Raw genomic sequence first — 21,731 nt, forward strand, 5'->3', positions numbered from 1 at the left:
TAAAATGAGTTTGGCGGCTCCTCAAAACATTAAACATAGACTTGCCATGTGACCCGGCAATTCCACTGTGAGGTGTAGATGCCGAAACATCAAAAGCAGGGTCTCAGGCTGATCCGTGTAGAACGACGTTCGTGGTGGCTCTGTTCCCAACAGCCCAGAGGTGGAAACAACCCACCCACAGATGGCTGAATAAGCGAAGCATGGTATATGCACACAGTGTTCCTGAACTTGAATAAGGAGTGAAATCCTGATATGTGCTCAGCGTGGAGGAGCCCTGAAAACATTATGCTCAACAACATAAGCGAGACCCATAAGGGCAAATGACCGCGTGATTCCACTTACATGAGGTGCCTAGGGTAGTCCGGTTGGTAGCCATAGAAAGTGGAACAGGTGTTCCCAAGGGGGGTGGGGGGTGGGGAGTCACTGTTTACTGGGTACAGAGTTTCTATTTGGGGTGATGAAAAGTTCTGGAAATGGACCATGGCTATGGTTACACAACATTGTGAATGCTCTTACTGCTGCTAAATTGTGCACTTTATTTATTTTTTTTAATTTTTTTTTTAACATTTATTTATTTTTGAGACAGAGAGAGAGAGAGAGAGCATGAACAGGGGAGGGTCAGAGAAAGAGGGAGACACAGAATCTGAAACAGGCTCCAGGCTCTGAGCTGTCAGCACAGAGCCCAACGCGAGGCTGGAACCCACAGACCGCGAGATCATGACCTGAGCCGAAGTCGGACGCTTAACCGACTGAGCTACCCAGGTGCCCCTAAATTGTGCACTTTAAAACAAACAAAAATAGTAAATGTTGTGTTAGGTATATTTTGCCACTATAAGAAAAAAAAAGGAAGAAAAAGAAAGTTATTTGCCCCAGGGGGCTGAGCTAGGGGAGCCAAGTGCTGAGCCTGGCATCCGGGGGTCCCTTTTTCCCAGCCCCGCTTGCTCGCCAGCACAAAGCGGGGTGCTCACAGTGGCTGGGGATTTACAGCAGCAGCCGTACCCCCCGGATGGGAAGGCAGCGGCCTTCCTCGCCTGTTTCTTGCACCTGTGTTTCTTTGTGACTGTCTTTCCCGTCTTCCCTTGGAGTCATATTTTCTCTGGTTTGGGGTTGTAATTAATGGAGGCCGCTCTGCGTGCTGACATGTACCCGGGAGCCAGGCTGCACCAGCTTCAGATCTCAGCTCTGCCACTCACTAGGGGGGATTCTGGGGCAAGTTTCTTAAACTCTCTGTCCCTCGTTTTCCCACCTGTGGGAAGCGGTAATAGCAGGGGGTGGTTGTGAAAATAAAGTGAAGTCACCCGCATGAGGTGCTTGGAGCAGTGGCTGGCACCCCAAGTGCTTTCATTGTTGGGTGTTCTCATTGGTAGCACACGACCGGGCTGAGGGAGCTGAGGGTCTATGGCCAGCGTGCAAGCTTCTTGGACTTAGAATCCTTTTGCAGGATTCTTAAACCCCCCAGGACTCTCCTAGAACGCTGCATCAGAGCCAGGAAGAAAGGCAAAGATACACAGGAAATGTTGCCCACGCACATCCTTACTTACTCGGCGATGTGGAATGATCTCTGCATTTCTGTAGGACGTGGTTTATAAATCAATGGGTTGGGATCAGGGCAGTCTAAAATCCCTTGAAGTGTGCTCACACGCTTCCACACAACCTGAGCATGTCGTGTCTGCTTTCATTCAGCAGTGCTGCCCCCTGTGGGCGGTCCGCGCACTGCAGCCCAAGTCACGCCAGCCAGCTGGGGGCGGGGAGGACTGCAGAGGCCTGATGGTGTTATGTTTCCCCTGACCTAAGCCCACTCCTGATTCTGTTCCCTCTGTTCTCTCTAAATGGATTTGTGAGATACTTACAGCGTTCCTGTTCCCATGAAATGAGGCTTAACAAAAAGAAAAGAAAAAGGCAGCCAGCCTCTGATAACCCAAGGAGATACAGCCCCCGTGTGTGATTTGGGGCAGGTTGTGGGTCTTAGCCAGCAAATGAGCTCCTAGACGCCGACGATGTACTCTCTCCTGAAGAACATCCCACTTTAACATTTCAAGATTCAAAATCCAGGGACACAGTGAGACTAATATGTTCTATATTAAAAAAAAAATTTTTTTTAATGTTTGTTTACTTTTGAGAGAGAGAGAGAGAGAGAGAGAGAGAGAGAGACAGGGCGCAAGCAGGGGAGGGGCAGAGAGAGAGGGAGACACAGAATCTGAAACAGGCTCCAGGCTCTGAGCTGTCAGCACAGAGCCGATGCAGGGCTCAAACCCGTGAGATCATGACCTGAACCGAAGTTGGACACTTAACCCACTGAGCCACCCAGGTGCCCTGAGACTAATATGTTCCATATTTTTAAAACTTTTGCACAGAAAGGAAAACACGACCATACGCTAAATTTTAGAAAATGAAAAATGGAAAGAACAGTTTTGTAATTCATGACAAAAAAAGGCCTACTCTTCTTCCTAATAGATAAAGAACTCCTAGAAATCGAAGGGAGGGAGGGACGAAAGGAGGAAGGAAAGTAGGAAGGAATGAAAGGGAGAGGAGGATGAGCAAATGTGGGCCACATCCACAGAAAGCAACCCCGAAATACCATTTTCACCCACTGAATTGGCCAAAATCCTCATGTTTAATACCACACTCTGTGGGCCAGTCTGTGCAAGGGCAGGCACCTTGGAACATTGCTAGTGGGGATGGGACTCGGCATATCCATTATGAAGGGGGATGTGGCCTGTCAGCAATTGCAAATACATGATTCCACTTCTATAGCTGCAGTGTGCACAGAGAACATACAGTGCATTGAGATTGTTCATTGCAACATTGTTTGTGATAGAAAACAATGGAAGCGACAGGTGGCTCTTACCACATTTACTGCCTCCCTGGGATGAACTCTATGCAGTGAGAAAAGAGGAGATGTGCTATCAGTATTGACATGGAAAGAACTCTACAGTATTCCATTAATAAAAATAAGCAAGGTTCAGGGCAGTGTATTTAATCTACTACGTTTTTATCTAAAGGGTTGGAAGATACGAATTTATGTTTGTATTTCCTTGGTTTTGCCTTCACAAGGTTACCCGTGGAGCACCTAGACTGATGGGGATAAGGCTTGGAGTTATCCACTCTCCTTTCCGCTCCTTCTAGACTTTCCAAACTTCTCTTTCTGTATATTGATTGTTGAAAGCATGAAGGTGTTACCAGTTTACACTTAAATAAATATATTCTTATTCTCGGGGGGTAGTGAGGATTCTCCTATGCTACAATAAGAGAATAAATAGCCCAACCTTTCTGAGATGCAATTTGGCAATATGTATGGGCACAGAGATTTCACTGTTAGGGTCTTGATTACATACTGTTTAAAGCGAAACATTCCCAACTTTTGGAAGACGCACCTGTTAAATGTCCCAACATCAGGGGATGATGACATACCCGTAAGACAGTGATACATCCATAGGACAGAATACTCAAAGCTAATTCAAATACCACAAAGTATATGTACTGACATGGAAAGTTGGCCATTTGTTACAGAATGGAAAAGCAAGTAACATATTTGCATATATGGTCTGGTACAATATTTGTAAAATATAGAAATCTAAAAGTAAGCAAACGCTGTAAGGGTAATATGCCAACATATCATCAGTGACCATAGCTAGATAGTAGGTCGGGATCAGTTTTTGTCTTTTATTCATCTGACTTTTCTGATATTATGTATTAACATTACAAGTAAAGTTAATTAAAAATAACCTTACAGGGGCGCCTGGGTGGCTCAGTCGGTCGAGCGTCCAACTTCAGCTCAGGTCATGATCTCATACGCCATGAGTTTGAGCCCTGCGTTGGGCTCTGGGCTGACAGCTCAGAGCCTGGAGCCTGCTTGGGATTCTGTGTCTCCCTCTCTCTCTACCCCTCCCCTGCTCATGCTCTGTCTCTCTCTGTCTCAAAAATAAATAAAAACATTAAAAAATAAAAAAATAACCTTCCAGCTATATGTATATATACACAAATATAGTCTTTAATAACAGGACCAGTAGCATATATCCTGTTACAGCACCTGGTTTTTCATCTTGAAAACAACGTCCATATCTTTCCCAGTCAACAAACACATCTCAGGGAAATCGAGTGGTCAGACTGCCATGGTTTTATGATTGTTTGTTTTAGTATTTTTCCTCAGATCTCCTGATTTTTCTACTGTCAACCCTTATTATTTATGTAATTCAGAAATAATAAGCACTTTTAAAAAGAAATACTTTTGTTCTAATAGTTGGCGGTTTTGAAAGCCCTTTTTAGGGGCGCCTGGGTGGCGCAGTCGGTTAAGCGTCCGACTTCAGCCAGGTCACGATCTCGCGGTCCGTGAGTTCGAGCCCCGCGTCGGGCTCTGGGCTGATGGCTCAGAGCCTGGAGCCTGTTTCTGATTCTGTGTCTCCCTCTCTCTCTGCCCCTCCCCCGTTCATGCTCTGTCTCTCTCTGTCCCAAAAAAAAAAATAAATAAACGTTAAAAAAAAAAAATTAAAAAAAAAAAAAAAAGAAAGCCCTTTTTACAGACTGCACACAATATGTGCAAAACCCAGCAGAGCCATGATAACTTTATATGGAGAAACAGAGACTGGGGAAGTTAGGAGGTTTTCTGGCAGTTGCCAAGCCAATAAAGTGAAGCTGGGCCACGTTGATTAACACATGGCCCAGAAGTGCCCATTCTACCTCCCATGCACATTCCCAGAGCCCTCCTAGACATCTGGAAGGCTTGGACTCAATTCCTACTCCACCAGAGAAGTGAACAGGGTCATCTACAATATCCAATAAAAGTCCTCAAAAGGAGGGGCTAACCAAGAGAAAGCATTCCTGGAAAGACAGTTGCTTGAGGGCCCCATACTGAACTGCAGTGAAAGCCTCAAGAATTCTCTTTCCACTTTCCTGTGAACATGCTTACCACTGAATGTGGGAAGACTCACGAATATTTCTAGAGAAAAGGATTTCCGTTAAAAAGAAGAAAAATAGATTATCCCCATTTATAGCTTGTTTGAAAGTGTTATTAGAGGATAAACTTACTGAGGGTAAGATTATTTTTTATCTCCATATTTCAGTGCTTAGTTATCCCAGAGATACTCAGTAGGTATTAGATGGTTGTGGTAAATGGATGGATGGATGGATAGATGGATGGGTGATTGTTTGAGATGCATTAATTGAAAGAGGGAAGGAAGGAAGGAAGGAAGGAAGGAAGGAAGGAAGGAAGGAAGGAGGGAGGGAAGGAAAAGGGAGGGAGGGAGGAATGGAATCTAGAAAGAAGGAAGGGAGGCTGCTGGGGTTGGTTGGATAGATGAATGGAAGGTTGGTTAGGGTGGAAGAAAAGATGGCTGACTGGCTGGCTGGTGTGATGGAATAATGGGTGGGTGGATGAAAAGATGGACTGATGGATGGAATGGATGGATAAAGCTGCAGTTGATGTTAAAGTCTAACAAACACTCAAGTACTGTGGGCTGTTTCAGCTCAGGTACAGAGATATTGCTACATAATTTTCTTCTCTTTTAGGAAGGATGGAACTATCTCTGCTTTTTATGCCAGTCTCATTAACAGCCGCCAAGACAGATGTGGGGCCCTCAACAGCAGTCCTTCTTCTTCGCATCCAAAGAATGGCAGAGAAAGTTAAGAGGCCGAAATGAGGAGGCACAAAAGTTAGCATCTTTATTTTATAGGTGAGGTAACCAACCTGCAAATAATGAATGTCCAAGCTATTAGAGACCTTATAAAATACCAGGCATTTAAAAATAAAATTGTAAACCATAGAAATGAACAAAAGAAGAGGAAGGGCAGGGTCATTAAAGTCATTCAGTGGGACGGGACAGGTCTTCCCACTGTGGTTACTGCCAGGGCTAAATTGCAGTGTGTAAGGCCATCTGCCCTGGTATTCTTCCTGTCACTCCCGAGAGCTTTTTATTCCACTTTATTTTAGGAGTGCCAAAAGGTGGGTTTCTAATTCTATTCCTCTCTAGTTCTTTTTATAGTACTCAGATCTGGGCAAATACCAGTAATATGAAATGTGTCCTCTTTTTTTTGTACTTAAAATCAGCCAGAAGTTTAATATCTTGAATTTCCTGCTTCTTTGGCATTCCTCACCTGCTGTGTGCATGCCAGCTGCACCTGCATGGTTTTCTGAGCACGTGTCTACCTGCAGGACTGCCTGCCAGGCCATTAGCGAGGCCAGTGGACGAATCACACACTTGGGTGTTTTTCGATTCTGTCACTTTAATGATAGTGAAAAGCTCCAGACTGCCTGCAACCCCTCCCAGTGTTTGCCAGACAACTCAGAGCTGGAGGCAGGCGTTCATTTAGAAACTGCCAGCGAGCAACGGAAAGTTCTCAAACACCTTTTACCTCTGAGGACTACAGCGAATCATGGCCCTGAGTTTGTTGGGGTCTTTTATTTCTGCCTGTAAAAAAAAAAAAAAAAAAAAAAAGTGCATTCTCCTAAAGGCATTGACTTAAAGTGCTATAGCAGGTGCTGCCTGAACCCCACCCACACACTTGTCTTTCCCCTTCCGTGCTAACAGGCTGGAATTCCAACTGCTGACACCTCGTTTTGTGTCCTGAGGACTTTCTCTTGACCTGGAGCCCCCTTTTCCACCTGTGCAGCAGGCCAGAGTGCTGGGAAATTGGTGCCCCCGGGAGCAGACTCCCAACAATGGTGAATAGGAGTTGGTGTATAAATGCCCCAGCTCCCTTGCCCCTCAGGTGGGATTGCTCTGAGGTGTATGTTTCTCAGATTTAAGCTTCAGTCACCCCCAGAGGTAGCTGGTTAGATACCACATGCTTTCTTGGCTGCCTCTTCTCTGTCTCATGTCCCTGTGCCCCTGCCAGCATCTCCTGGGATTGTCTTCCAGATAAACTACTCCATCTGGAATCTCTGTCTTAGAGTCAGATTCAGAGACCCCCCAAAAAGGCCCACCTCGACCAATGGGATGCTGTTGCAGGGGTTGGAGGAACACATACTGGACATCTAGGAGATTCCCTCACAAAATCAGAAAGTGCAGCCCCTTCTATAAGCCTCAGCTGCAGTATACAATTTGGGGGCCCTCTGATGCACTGTGGGGTTCCTCTGGCTGTCACCTCCTGTCCCAGGAATGGTGAGCTGGTAGGGAACCCCAGCCGGAGGCACTCAGAATGCATGTGTAGGTGGACAGACGTGATGTAATCTGTGGGCATCCTCTCCAGTCTCCCACCTGGGAGGAAGGAGGCCTAAGAGGCAATAGAGGAAGTGGATTCAGGGAGAAGAATGAGAGGGAAAAACAGATGGCCTTTCTGCATCCTTCCCATTTCGCTTAGATTCAACTTATTTTTTTTTTCTCTGAAGTATATTCTTTAGTGTTTCATTCAGGGAGGATCTGCTAGGGGCGAACCTTCCATTTTTATTGGGTAAAGAGGTCTCTGTTTTGTCCTTGCTCTTGAACAGCAGCTTAGCTAGACTTTGAAGTCTACATTTTCTGTCCGCACGTGCGTTGTCTTCTGGCTTCCATAGCTGATACTGAGAAGGCTGTTTTCAATTGGACTGTTGTTGTTTTGCAGGTAAGCCTGTTTCTTTGCGATTTGATTTCTGGTTTCTTAATCCAGAGAGATTAAATCCTTTCTTCCCTTGCTAACTTCTGCAGTTTCATTCTCATCTGTCTGGGCATGCCTTTATCTTTATTTATATTGCTCAGGATTCCCTATTCTGAAAAACCTTAAAAAAGAATCTCAGCCAGTTTCTCCTTGACTTGTGCCGCTCTCTCAATCTTTCTAGCCTCGCCTGAAATTTCTATTAAGGGTAAGATAGCTCTTGTTATTTTATCCTCCATGTTTCTTAAGCTTTCTTTAGTATTCTCTATCTCCTGTTGGCTCCTTCTTCCAATTTACAGGCTCTTTCTTTAGCTGTGTCCCAACCTGCTGCTTAGCCCCATCCACCAAGTGCTTCATTGAAACGATCCCATTTTTCATTTCTAGAAGTTCTGTTTGGCTCTTCTTCAAACCCATTGGTCATACTTATCCTCGTTAGTTAGTCTCTCATCTGCGGTTTTAATTTTAAACATTACTTTATGCTCTCTATCTGAACATTGTATTATCTGAAAGCTATTTTTAGTGTGGACATTCACTTTAACTCATGGTGACTGTGTCCTCTAGTGCTTTGTAATTTTTTATTTTTATTGTAAGCTTGCCTTCCACAGGGAAAATGTTGTTTTTTTCTGTCTTGTTCTCTGTGGGAATCCTGTGCAATTTGGAACACAGAAGTGTCCCTCCATGGTCGTTTTATTTTGGCTATTGCCAGTTGTCTTGTCAAATAGTCAAATCAGCTAAAAACATCACAACCTCTACATAGCCTCCTTGGGCCCCTTTCTCTCAGCTGAGCCTTGGAACCTCTCCTCTCTGCTCACATAGCTCCTTGTACATATCTCTATGGCATCTCAAATAGCACTCTGTTTGGAGACTGTGTGTCTGTGTCCTCAGTTACTCTAGAAGCCCCTCAGGCACTCATCAGGTCTAGCAAAGAGCTCATAAATGTTTGCTGAATGAATGAACTTGGAGAAGTAAGTCTTCAATGCCTCACCTTCTTTGAATGGGATGTTATCTTTTGTCCTGACCTCATGGGATTTGGAGACATCATAGGCCCTCTATGATAGATCATGGATCTATCCCATAGACCTCATGGGATTTGGAGAGATGCTTTAATTCACCCCTAAGATCACTGCATCAAATCCTTAATTCCCTGCCTAAGATAATTAACTAAGGGGCTCTCACAAGCTGTGAAACACTAACATAGGTACCTCCCAGTGCTATTCCACTGTGCCCGGTGACTGGTTTCCCACTCATTATTATCTGCTTCCTTTGTGCTTTGTGAGACAGGAATGGTTGCAATGGAAAAGATCTGTCGTGTACTAACAACTTCAAACTTTTCTGAGACTAAAACAAGGCTGTACCTGAGGCTGATATACTTGGACATATGCTGGACTTAGAATCCCTCAAAATCAAATGGCAGCAGCCAAGCAAACAGCCGTATCAACCCTAAATGGCAACTGTGTGTTCCTCCTTTTCCCAGCTTGACTGAGCGCTCTTTGAGAGCATGGACCATGACATACATCTGCTGGGGTGTCCTCATGGCGAGGTCAGAAGCACGGCGCTGAATCGTAGGTATGGTTGAATTTTGACCGGTTGAGTTGTAGTTAAAAGTAGAGTCAGCATTCTATATACGAAGTAGAAGCCACCTCAGAATACTGGCAGTTCTTAATAATAGCAAAGCCATTTTTGGTTTGTACTATACTTTTTCTTTTCTGCTCAAGCATTTTGTGGTGGGGAAAAAAGGATTGGGATTGCAGTGTTTTTTAGTGGCTCCAAATAGCTATCTTCCTCTGCCCCCTAGTGGCCTCATGACAAATTGTAAGAGCCTTCATGGTTCTCAATTTCCCTGGTTGCTTCTGTTCTTACTGTTTTTGTTATTGTTTATGAAAAAAAGATTTCCTTAAACTTGCCGCAACCTCAAAGTGCCCTGTGTTAAAAATTAAATGAATGAAATATAATTTTACTAGAAAATATACGTGCAGTGAGGGGCATCGAGAATCTAGAACTTAGGAAGTGATTCTCTCTCATTCTCCAACCGGCTTCATCCGTGGCCGTCCATCTTTGGTGTTAATGCTTTCTGGGACAGTTGTTTGCCACTCTGGGACCCCTTATGTGACAGCTCCATTTGAACCAGCATGAAACGTCCCTCCCCGGCTGCATTCTAGAACCTGGAACCTCCCAAGTAAGACCTAAGCCTGCCTTCACCTGGTGGGGTTATCTGCTTCCCTGCCTGGACTCCTGTCCAGACCAAGAACGGCACCTTCCTCATATGCCTTGGCTCCTGGCACCGAGTTCCTCCTGCCTGTGCTCTCAACATAACACTAGTGTGGGGGAGCCCCAAGAGAATCGGGTTCTCAACACCAAGCATGGTTATTTCTGGTGAAGTACAGACCACGCAAACCATGTCTTTATTTATGCCCCTGAGCCTGCATTAGCTCCCTTACCAAACCCGGAATCCGACTGGCTCCTCTTGAGCAACTTACCTCCCAACAGCCCCCGGTCACCTTCACATGGATAGTGGCCAAGGAAGGCTTTTCTCATTCTGCCGTCATAACGGTGGCTTCTTTGTTCAGTATAGCTGTGGGAAATTTATTTTCGTCTCTGTTTTTTTGCCAGGAGACTGGATCATCATCTGACAATAAAGAGAAATTCCAACCTGAAGGATTTTGACCACTGAGGAAAGAACTTCCTGAAAGTTCTCTTTCAGGAAGAATGATGGGATGTCCCTGGGGCCAAGAATCAAAAGTTGTGTTCTTGGCCTCAACCCTGTCTGGCTGCCATGCTCCTTGTCAGTAGCATGGAATTTACCTCAGCGCGATCTTGTAAGGATTATAGGAGGGGGAAAGGCTTTCTAGAGGAGAGAAAGCCTCCTCTCCTTATAATCTTGAATGGACAGCTGAAGGATACTGTACAGTTTTAGGAACTTTTCCCATAAAACCACATTGACTTTCAGAAAATTAGCTCTCCTGTCACTAGCTAGTGGGAACCTCAGTTCACAAACTCACTGGGGTGTAAGAAATGCTATGTTTTTAATTTCCCCTAAATCCAATTCTGAATCTCTGTTAGTTTCCTAGGCCTGACGTAATGAAGTACCTCAAGCTGAGTGGCTTATACAAGAGGAATGTCTCACAGTTCTGGAGTTTGTGGTGTTCTCCCTGTGCCCCTGTTTCTGTGTCCACATTTCCGTTCTTTTAAGGATACAGTCATATTGGCTTAGGACCCACCCTAGTGATCTCATTTTAACTTGTAACTTAATTTTTTTTTTTTCTAAGAGAACCGATGAGCTGGGGAGAGGCACAGAGGGAGGGAGAGAGATAAGCAGGCTCCATGCTCAGTGCAGAGCCTGATGGGGGGGCTTGATCCCACGACCTTGGGATCATGACCTGAGTTGAAATCAAGAGTTGGATACTCAACCAACTTAGCCACCCAGGTGCCTCTGTAACTTAACTTAAAAAAAAAATTAATGTTTTATTTTTGAGAGACAGAGAGAGAGGGAGAGAGAGAGACTGCGGGGGGGGGGGGCAGAGAGAGGGAGGGAGACAGAGAATCTGAAGCAGGCTCCACGCTGCCAGCAAAAAGCCTGACCTGGGGCTTGAACCCAGGAACCGTGAGATCATGACCTGATCAGAAGTCAGACGCTGAACCAACTGAACCCCCCAGGTGTTCCACTTCACTTTTTAACTTGACTTTGTAAAGGCCCTATTTCCAAATAGGGTCACATTCTGAAGTACTAGAGGTTAGGACTTCAAAATATCTTTTTTGAAGGGACACAATTCAACCCATAACAGTCTCCATCCCGCCAAGCTAGTGGGAAACCGTTAGCTCCCTCTTCACCACACCCATATCCTCCAGCCTGGGACTGAGCTGCTGATGTTTTTGGCCAAACCCGAGGACCTGGGAGAGCCCTTTGTCTTAAGTCTTATTTGCTGCATGGTGCCCAAGCTTGCATGGTGTCTCCAAGTCAGCAGCCAGCCAGCCATGCTTTGCCTGGAAGCCCCAAACCCCTTGCCTCACTGGCAACTCCGGTGTCCAGAGAGTTGGCTGGGTAATATGGCACCCTACATAAGTATCCTTTCTGAATATCGCCACTTCACCAGGGACCTGAGGGCTTGCTAGTCTTGACCCTATTCACCTTTTTCCTTTCCCTTCTCGAAGCCCGTAAAGGGATCCCCTCAAGCAGTTCCAAAAGAAACAGAGCCACTGACATTAGATTTATCACCAAACCTTCCCTGAGGAGAGGCCACTCAGAGCCTGCTTACTTCCATAAAATGGAGGGAGAGAAAAAGATGAATAACAAAGCTTGTATATCAGTGCCTTGTCCTGCCATGCTTCTAACAGTGAGCCCAACAGATAAGCCACAGGCCAGGTCACCAAGAGAGGCCACGCTGGCTGGAACCTCAGACCTGAACATGGCCTCCTTCTCCTCCACACTCAGTTCCAAGGCACTTGCCTACCTGAGCAGGTGTTGCTGGGACCTGCGGGTGACTCGGTGTGAATGAGTTTTGCTGGGATTGAGAGGACATTGGGAATGAGATGACAAAGTCAGAGTCATCTACTGGGAATTGGACACAGAGCCCAGAGCAAGAACCAGAAGGGCACAGTTTGAGAAGAAATTGAGGGGTCCATAGTCTCTCCTGAAGGAGAAAAGAAGTGACCACATGCTTGGGCAGAGGCTCTGTGGTATAAGAAATGTATTTGGCCTTTGTCTTCATTCCTGACACAGAACTCCTAAAATCCTGGAATTTCCTGAGTGGTAGGGATGTCTTCTGTTATCCCTGAAGAGCTCTTTCTGATCACACCTTGGTTTATGCTACTAGGGTGACTTGGAATGCAGTTCCTAGATTGCCAAGGGATATTTTGGGTCCTAGAAAGACCCAGGATGGGGCTGGTCACTAGAAAACCAAGTGGTTAGATAGTCGGAACTCCCAGCCCCACCTAGCAGCCACCATGAAGAGTAGTAGGGGCTGGAGATTAAGCTCTGTAAAAACTCTTGATGTGAGAGATTTGGTGAACTTCTGGATTGGGGCGCGTGTGTGCACACGCACACACACACACACACACACACACACGAAGTGCTGGGGTAGTGTCATGCACAGAGGGGCCACGGAAGCCCCACACCCCAGCCCCCGCACTTTGCTCTGTGTGTCTCCTCCACCTGGCTGTTTCTGGCTGTTCCTTTATAATAAACCTGGTAAACAGAAGTGTTAACCTGAGATCCATGAGCAGTTCTAGCAAACCATCCAACCTGAGGAGGGGGGCTGTAGGAACCCCTGATTCATAGCCGGTTGGCCAGAAGTATGGGTAGTCTAGGACTTTTGACTGGTGTCTGAAGTGGGGCAGTCTTGGGACTGAGCCCTTAAATGTGTAGAATCTGCCACAGACTTCAGGTAGTCGGTGTCAGACTTGAATTCAACATTAGGGCACTCGATGTCCAGAGATTTGGGGATGTCGTTGATATGGGAAAAAAAACTCCACAGGTGTTGTCAGAGTTCTGAGTAAAAATAGTCCAGAGTCATCCTGACCCCAGAAGGCCAAGAGGAGCAGACTGGTGGATTGAGGTGTCCCTGTGCTTGAGATAGAGAACAGAGGACAGAGAAGGTCCCCCTGGGGCTCCTAGGGCCCTGAGGGCCCTTGTCACTTAGGTCCACAGGGCCAGAGACTCCTTTGTCTTTCACCACCTGTGAGATTTCCTGTCACTAAGGAGACTCGCCAATGACACCCACAGAGAATGGTAGGTCCACATGAGGCCACCCGGCGGGGACAGGATGGAAAGCAGAACCATGGGGACACTTGTGCAGAGTCACACAATGGCTGCAGGAGACCAAAGAGTGCCTGATAAGAGTAAGTGGGACGTGCACATACAGCACGGTTGTGCACACGCACACATACGTACACGCACGCTGATGGAGCTTAGCTAACATGCATCTCAAAATTTTAAAATGCAGTAGATGAATTAAAAGAAATTGTAGTCATTGTGAGATTTGAGTTAGTGCCCTGGGAGATCAGGCACGAGACCTATGTCATTAACTAAGTTGCTGGATTCCAAATGCCCAAAACCTATTGTCTTTCTCTGTACCAGCAGAAGTAACTAGAAAAAAAATATTTTTTAATGGTGGCTTTTACAACTGGGTCAAGAAAACATTGGATACCTGGGAAGAAGTCTAAGGACGTTCAAACCCTCCACACTGAAAACTATAAAACATCACTGGAAAAAAATAAAAAGTCAAAGGAGACCTAAGCAAATGGACAGATATACAAAGTTCATGAAGAGGAAACCTAAATATTGTTAAAATGTCATTTATTCAAAACTGGTTTATAGATTTAAAGTAATCTCAAGATGCCAGTATTTTTTTTTTAAGTGGCACGCATGCTCCCATTACCAGTACTTGAGAATCTTAATTGTTCCAAAATCTCATCAAATGTTGATATTGTCTTTTTATTTTATTTTGCTTTATTTAAAAATTTTTTAAATATTTATTTGAGAGAGAGAGAGAGAGAGAGAGAGAGAGAATGAGTGGGGGAGGGGCAGAGAGAGAGGGAGACCCATGTCCTTCATTTCCAGGGGGCTCTTCTGCTGAGAGACGCCACCATGCACTCAAAGATCTCAAACCCAGAAAATACGACAGATGTTTCCTTCAGTGATTCTCAGCTGGGTGATCGCTGGAGTGCCAAGGGTTGAAGCATGTCTTTCTTCCCCCCGACTCTCAAGATGCCTGGGCAGCCACTTGGGATCATCACCCTTTCTTAGAGCCCCCTGGTGCCTGGTGGGAGAGCCATGCCTCTCAGGCGTGTTGGGACGGCAAAATGATTGAGAACCAAGGCGCAAGTGGATGATCTCAGCGACTTCCAAAATGGATGGGGGTATGGCTTTCCCAAGGCTCCAGGAGAAATAGAATCCCAGGAAACCTACCTGTGGGGGTACAAGTATTCTGAACCAAGGTCTCTGTTTGGTGTGAGTCTTCCGAAACAACCTGAGACTATTGCATATTCCAAGATACTAAGTTTAAGCCCACTTAAAAAAAATCTGTAGGTTGCCAGAGTTTTCATTGTCCTGCATGTATTTTACAGAATATTTTCTCTCTTCTTAATAACACCTTTTTGTACTAACGTCTAGGAAGATAACTCCGAGGTGGTGTAAGCAGCGCTGCTCAGATTTCCACGTGCGTGTGAATCACCCGAGGATCCTGTTAAAATGCAGATTCTGATTCAGAAGGTGCAGGCAAGGGCCTGAGATTTTGCATTTTTAAGACGTTCCTGGGCAGGACTGGTTACAGAATTTGCAGGGCCCTGTGCAAAATAAAGAGGCAAGAGCCCTTGTTTAAAAATTACGAAAAAAAATTCAAGGTCGGGGTGCCTGGGTGGCTCAGTTGGTTAAGCGTCCACCTCTTGATTTCAGCTCAGGTCATGATCTCACAGCGTGTGGGTTCGAGCCCCGCATCAGGCTCTGGGCTAAGAATGCGGAACCTATTTGGGATTCTCCGTTTCCCTCTCTCTGCCCCTCCTGTTCTCTCTCTCTCTCAAAAGTAAATAATAAATATTTTAAAAATCTTTTCAAGGTGAAGGGAGAACGTTCAACCAGTGCGTGATCCTTCTAACCTCAGTCAGAGTCCTCCTGAACGTGGGGCCCCATAGCACCGTCCGGTCACACACCGACGAGGCCGGCACTTTTCCCAGGTGATGCCGAAATGAGCCAGTCTGTAAAACCGGACTCTTCCTTAGACTCCGAGTTCTCAATATGGCAGCTCTGACCTGAATTCCATCAAGAGAAGTTAGTTCCTCCCGCACCCAAAATCTCTCACTGTAAGGTGGTCTGGAGATGAGAGGCCTCAGGTATCCAACAGTGCGCGACGGTACAAGGTCCACATCTACTTACACCTGTCTTCAGAATTTACTGATTTGGCGAGACGGTAAACAAGTGATTCATAAACCACAGGGCGCTGTACAAATATTGGCCCCTCTACCGTAAGACGCCTTCAACTTGCAACTCGGTGAGAGAAACTGACGCGAGGCCCTCTGGTGCCTTCCTATGTGTCAGTCCCCAAGTTCAAGCCAGCTCGGCTATTGTAGATCCCTGAAATTCCGTTTAAGTGAAAACCAGAGAGAGAGGATCCAGGGCGGGCGAAGAAACCGTGATGAGGATCTTCAGTGCTTCCGGGAGGCACTGAAATGTGAAATAATTAACCTTTGGAAAGCCTGCGTGGTGACTTGGTATTTTTCCACCCCACTGAGGCTAAAAGGTTAATTAATTTTCCCTGTGTGTAAGAACCAGCCCTACAATTTAGAAGTGATGGCCGGATGCCCCTACCTCCTGAGCAGCAGTGGGATGGGGGTATTCTCTTTGTGGGGGTCACCCACCCACAGGGCCGGAGCTCCGGGAGAGGCTCCCATTCCCTCTCACCCTTTACCTTTGGCCCCCATGGGTGCCTCTGTGGTGTTCTGCCAGAGGTGCCTTCGGGGACCTGCTCCGGGCCCCATCTGTCTTCCTGCTGGTGACCTCTGTGGGTGCCCCTCCGGGGCTGGTGTTGTTTTCCGGTTTGGCCTCGTCAGCGTCACCACCCACCCTCACAGACGTGGAATTTCGGAGAAGTGCCCATTTACCAGGGATGTGGCCTCGCCCTCCGGGCCAGCTGGCTCAGTGCCAGGACAGCCCTGCCAGGATGGTCCTCTCTGTTCTGAAAGGAGGCCCCAGAGGTGGATGCATCTGTCAGAGCTTGTTCTTTTACGAATAATTAGTGCTCTGGTTTTCAGTTTACTGTGAAATGTGGTGCTGGAGTCCGTTCCTCACCCGGAGTTGATAAAAGAACTCTCCATCTTCTTCTCTTGTCCCTCGATAACTGTGATTGTCCGCCCGACTGCACAACAGAATCACTCAGGGTGCTTTAGAAGATACTCATGTGTGGGGCGCCTAGGGGGCTCACTCAGCGAAGCATCTGACTTCAGCTTAGGTCCTGACCGCATGGTTTCGTGGGTTCAAGCCCTGCATCGGGCTCTGCGTTGACAGTGTGGACCCTGCTTGGGATTCTCTCTCTTCCCTCTCTCTGCTCCTCCCCTGCTCACGCTTTCTCTCTCTCTCAAAATAAATAAATAAGCTTTAACAATACATAAATAATAAACAACAAAACACTCACGTGAGTCCTACCCCGAGGCCAATTAAATCAGCATCTCTGAAGGTGGGATCCTGGCATATGGCTATTTTTTAATACTCCACGAGCAGCTCTCACATGGAGCCAGCGCTGAGGGCCGCTGCCCGGGAAACACACCGACGGTTCTGGTAGCACAGAGCCCCCCCGGAAATGCTGTTCCAGTCTCAGCTGTCTCCAAAGTGCTGTTGGGGATGTGTTGCAGTCACCCTTCATTCCCCAGAGCAGCTATTCTCAGCCCCTGTCACTTCGTCGTGCCCGCTAATCCGCCCTGACTTCTGACCTTCCCAGCTCATGACCCAGCCCCCCCCCTCCCCGTGCAGAGTCCAACTCCAGGTGCCCACGCTGGTCCCAGCCCCTGCCTCTTGTCCCAACGCCGTACTTGGGTTTGTGGAGCCTCAGTAGATGCACTGAGGGCTGGCGACAGAGCCAACCCTACGTATCCCCCATCATGCCCTTCGCCTCACCCTTCTGGGAGGGGGTCTCGGGCCTCAATACACCTTTCCCCTCACTCCCTGCCAGTGTGGACATACCCAGCCCAGGGTTCTCATCCGCCGCCCCCCCCCACCCCCCGCCCCCGCTGTCTGCAGGAATGCTGAAGCTGTGTTGGCTTGAAGGGCACGGAGGACTTCCAGGCTTTGGCCATGTCCTCCTTTCCTGTCGCCTGCTGCAACGCTATCGCAGGCGTGGGCATGTGCACATCCTAGTTGTCTCAGGGGGTGGCAGCTGTCATTAGGGCACTTTGTTTCCAACCTCTGCCGACAGCCCCTGGCCCCGGGGCATCTCCTGGTAGTCTAGCTCGCCCCCGGGCTCCGCAGCTCGTGCATCACTGCAGGTGACACTGGCATGAATCAGAGCAGGTTCTAGTCTTGGTAGTTCATGGTACAGTCTCATTAAAGATGGGTCCCTAACATGTAACTCATCAACTCAGATGATCCAAGTACGCAAGGAGGGCACCACCACGGCTCGACCTCTCGACTCCCCGCGGAGTTTGCCCAGGTTGTTTCTGAGAGCAAGCAGGGTGTCGTTACAGGAGTTCCTGGGAAAGACCCTGTTGTGAGTGGAATTGTGCCCCTCACCAAATTCATACGTTCAAGTCCTCACCCTCAGTACTTCAGAATGTGACCTTGCTTGGAAATAGGGACTTTGCAGATGTCATTAGTTAGGATGAAATTGTTACTGGATTAGAATGGACTTCAATCCAGTCTAGCTAGTGTCCTTAAAAGGAGGGAAATTTGGACACAGAGACACGGACACACAGGGAGAAGGCCATGTAACAAAGGCAGAGACCAGAGCGCTGTGGCCATAAACCAAGGAACACCGAGGATCGCGAATAACCACCGGGAGCCGGAAGAGGCAAGGAAAGGTCTTCCCCTACGTGTTTCGGAGGTAGCATGGCCGTGCTGACTCCTGATTTCAGCTTTCTAGACTCCAGAGCTATGAGAGGATAAGTGTTTGCTGCTTTAAGCCACCTGGGTTGTGGCACTTTGTCATGGCAGCCCCAGGAAACCAAGACAAGGGGTAACCCCCACCCCAGCTGTCAGTCTGAGTGAATTTCTGTGGGTTTAACATGCTTCACATCTCAACAACCAAAATCCCATCTAATTGGCTTGAGCAATGAGGGGATTTTTTTCTGTGTCTCAAATTACTTGCTAGGAAGAGACACCCCTGGAGATAGTTCCCATCAGATGAGTGTGTGAGCATGGGGAATCATACACGGGGCACATGTGTTGCTGGGGCAGGTGGGGGTTGGCCTTATACTCCCAGAGGGAAGGCTCTGTTTTTCATCTAAACGTGTGCATTCAGCTCACTTCCTAGTTTTCCTAGCACAAAATGGTTCTTTACATTTATGTACTGGAAGTAGATTTCATATCAGAGTCAGCCTTAACAGTGACCTACGAGGTTTAGCTTCTTGAGGCAAAAAGCCTCCCAGCAGTTTTTAAAATCTAGTATATTCTATCGAGATTTCAAAATTCTTAGTGCTGAGTTGTAGCCAGGACATCCTGTGTGTGGCGCTGTGGGGTGTGTGGGGGGGAGGGTAGCTGTGGGTATATGACAGTTTAATGGAGCCTTCATAAAATAGTCTGGAATCTTGTTATCAGTGATTTTCCAATTCCTTTTCTTTTTTTTTTTTTAATTTTTTTTTCAACGTTTATTTATTTTTGAGACAGAGAGAGACAGAGCATGAACGGGGGAGGGGCAGAGAGAGAGGGAGACACAGAATCGGAAACAGGCTCCAGGCTCTGGGCTGATGGCTCAGAGCCTGACGCGGGGCTCGAACTCACGGACCGCGAGATCGTGACCTGGCTGAAGTCGGACGCTTAACCGACTGCGCCACCCAGGCGCCCCTCCAATTCCTTTTCCAATGTACTTCTTGAGCATTGTCACTGAGATCTATCCAGGTGGAAAAGCAGCTGGAACCAGAGCATTCCTCAGCATTGGCTCGTCACAGAGCCATAAAAATGACAAATTCCTGTGAGTCCAAGTTCCAGATACCCCAGCCTGGCACACACCGGTGCTGTTGGGGAGAGAACCACAGACTCTTGCTTGGGTTTCTCCCTCTAGGGAAAAAAGCCACAAAGAGGCTTGGGTGCTCAGCTCAGTCCATTTCAGTGGGCATGTGTTCTCTACTAATCGATATTCAATTTTGCCACCCGGGAGGGTGCTGTTTTGAGCAGCTGTGTGTCTATAGGAAAAAATAAAGTGATTTATTTTTATTTTGAAAACTTCAATATTTGATATACATTCTAGCAATATTGCCTCCCGCCCACCACACTTCTGCCTCTAATGTTTAATCGTAATGAGTTGTAGTTGCAACAGATTAAATCAATTGAGATTGAAAATGAGATGTAAAAAAAAAAAAAAAGGTAGAAAAGCATATCCTTTGTGGTCAATGCTAATGTTGCAAAGGATTTTTTTTCTGTAAGGAAGTCTGCCAAGAGCAAAGAAGACAATGAGGATAGAAAGTGACTCACTGAATCAGCAGCTTCAGAGAGGTAGGAAAGAGCTGGAATTAGCTTGTGTTTTGGCAAAGAGAAGAGAATCAAGAGGCTGGTTGGGGCCCCCCAGAAACGCATCCTGTGAGATGTGAAGGAGGAGTGTGTGTGACCGAGGGGGTCAGGAGGAGGGGGGACCATGCTGCTTCAGAGGGAGGGTCATCCGGGCCTCCAACAATGTGGCCTCCACCCTCTCACACCTTAGCTCCCGGCAGGGCTCCTTCCTTTTTCCTGGATTAGCTTCCTATTCCGGACTCAACATTCAATACTCCCTTTAAGTCAATAAACTCTCCAAGATGTGACTGTTCTCTCTACCCACTTCACTTCTGCTTGGGTTGTCACAGATATGGACTGTCAGAGCCTGGAAGACCACGTGGAACCTGCTTGATAAGAAAATTGGATTGGTGGGGGGTCACTCCCTTGGGACCCCAGCACTTAGTTCACCAGACTAAGAAAGCTGAGGCTATAGGATGCTGTCAAAACAAAGTCTCCCTAGGGGTGCCCGGGTGGCTCAGTAGGTTGAGCGTCCTACTTTGGCTCAGGTCATGATCTCGCAGTCTGTGGGTTCGAGCCCCACGTTGGGCTCTGTGCTGAGAGCTCGGAGCCTGGAGCCTGCTTCCAGTTCTGTGTCTCCCTCTCTCTCTGCCTCTCCCCCGCTCATGCTCTCTCTCTCTCTCTCTCTCTCTCTCTCTCTCTCTGTCAAAAATAAATAAACATTTTTAAAAAATTAAAAAACAAAACAAAACAAAGTCTCCCCAGACTTTCTCAAATAATCATGGACTGGAATTATCCCAAGCATTTTGCAACCCCCTTCTGCCATCACTCCTTGACTGTCAAAAAAGCTCCCAGTAATGAAGAAGGAAGTCATTTGTGTGTTCATTTGATAATTGTCACATACCTGCGATATGTCTGGTACTGGTGGTCATATTCAGGATTCCTCATGAAGACGGACGAGTGTCTACTCTCATGAAACTATAGCCCAATGAGACAATGGTGAACAAATAAGCTGGATCATTTCGTGTGTTAATAAAGGATATGGAGAAATTCAAATGCAGTGATGTAATACAGGGTGACTTTGGAGGGCCCACCTCAGTCTGATTGGTCAAGAAGACCCTTCTGCAGAGATGACATCTAAACTGAGGTCAGAACAGAGAAGGAGGCAGACGTGACAATGCCTAAGCAAGAGTGAGGTCGGGGCGGGGGGGAGCCTTAATAAGGGGCCTAAATGGGGAGATGTATGGCTTGTTCAGTGGGATGTGACTAGTGATTCCCAACAGGACTGATTCCCACCCTGGGTGATTGGCAGTGTCTGGAGACATTTTTGTTGCCACAGTGTGGGAGGGTGCTGCTGGCAGCTCATGGAGAGGGCCAGAGATGGCTCTAAACGTCCCACAACATCCTCCACAAACAAAGATATATTGGGACCAAAACGTCACTGGTGCTGAAATTGAGAAACCCTGAACTAGAGGCTGTGCATGAAGGCGCGGGTGGACAAGCTATGGTGGGGAGGTCACAGGGTCGTATCAGACCCTTGGGCACTCATGACAAGTTTGGGCTTCATTCCAGGGTGATGGAAGGCCCCTGGATACTCCTCGTTAGGAGCCCCGTGTGGTCTCCACATCTTTTTTTTTCTTTTAGTTAGGCAAATACTACCTTTGGAAAGTGATAGTTGAGGTGGGAAGGAAGTGGTACATAATTTACAGTTGTGGTAGTTGAGAATATTTACTGTGATCACGCTCATAAACGTATGCTTGTTAAAATCAGGGACATCATCAAGGAGTTGACTGCTTTCAGATGAAGTGTGTCTGTTGCTCACATAGGGATGTTGGAAGGATCATTTAAGCTTTGCATGGGAACTGTACCCTGTGTATGAGACGTTAAAGTCTAGTATAATAAATGCGTTGCATGATTTAAGAGAAAATATTATGCATATCTTTTTAAATAGACCGTGATTGATGCCTAAGTTGTTCTCTGCAGACTGTGTGTGTTGGGGGCTCCTTTATTTCTGCAGGCTCGAAACAGGCATTCGTGTACA

The 21,731-nt window shown here is 46.9% G+C and overlaps 3 long non-coding RNA genes across 7 annotated transcripts; all 3 read left to right on the forward strand.

Annotated features, from left to right (window-relative positions):
• Positions 1 to 10: 10 nt before the first annotated feature.
• LOC121032840 (uncharacterized) lies at positions 11 to 9,133 on the forward strand. 3 transcript variants are annotated; one of them, XR_005791515.1, is made up of 5 exons: positions 11 to 347; positions 5,506 to 5,669; positions 6,525 to 6,658; positions 7,424 to 7,536; positions 9,041 to 9,133. It is a non-coding gene; the product is annotated as an uncharacterized LOC121032840 (long non-coding RNA). The 3 variants fall into 3 exon arrangements; XR_005791516.1 differs by having other exon boundaries at positions 7,427 to 7,536; XR_005791517.1 differs by lacking the exon at positions 6,525 to 6,658.
• A 469-nt stretch (positions 9,134 to 9,602) lies between these two features.
• On the forward strand, positions 9,603 to 10,694 carry LOC121032841 (uncharacterized). The gene is made up of 2 exons (XR_005791518.1): positions 9,603 to 9,742; positions 10,177 to 10,694. It is a non-coding gene; the product is annotated as an uncharacterized LOC121032841 (long non-coding RNA).
• Positions 10,695 to 11,156: 462 nt separating this feature from the next.
• On the forward strand, positions 11,157 to 16,568 carry LOC121032842 (uncharacterized). Of its 3 annotated transcripts, none has more exons than XR_005791520.1 (3): positions 11,157 to 13,401; positions 14,123 to 14,773; positions 15,117 to 16,568. It is a non-coding gene; the product is annotated as an uncharacterized LOC121032842 (long non-coding RNA). The 3 variants fall into 3 exon arrangements; XR_005791519.1 differs by lacking the exon at positions 15,117 to 16,568 and adding an exon at positions 14,957 to 15,007; XR_005791521.1 differs by lacking the exon at positions 15,117 to 16,568 and having other exon boundaries at positions 14,123 to 14,586; positions 14,675 to 14,950.
• The last annotated feature ends 5,163 nt before the right edge of the window (positions 16,569 to 21,731 follow it).

The sequence above is a fragment of the Herpailurus yagouaroundi genome, unplaced genomic scaffold, assembly GCF_014898765.1.
Source record: "Herpailurus yagouaroundi ecotype Mexico unplaced genomic scaffold, PumYag 142, whole genome shotgun sequence".
Classification (NCBI taxonomy): domain Eukaryota; kingdom Metazoa; phylum Chordata; class Mammalia; order Carnivora; family Felidae; genus Herpailurus; species Herpailurus yagouaroundi.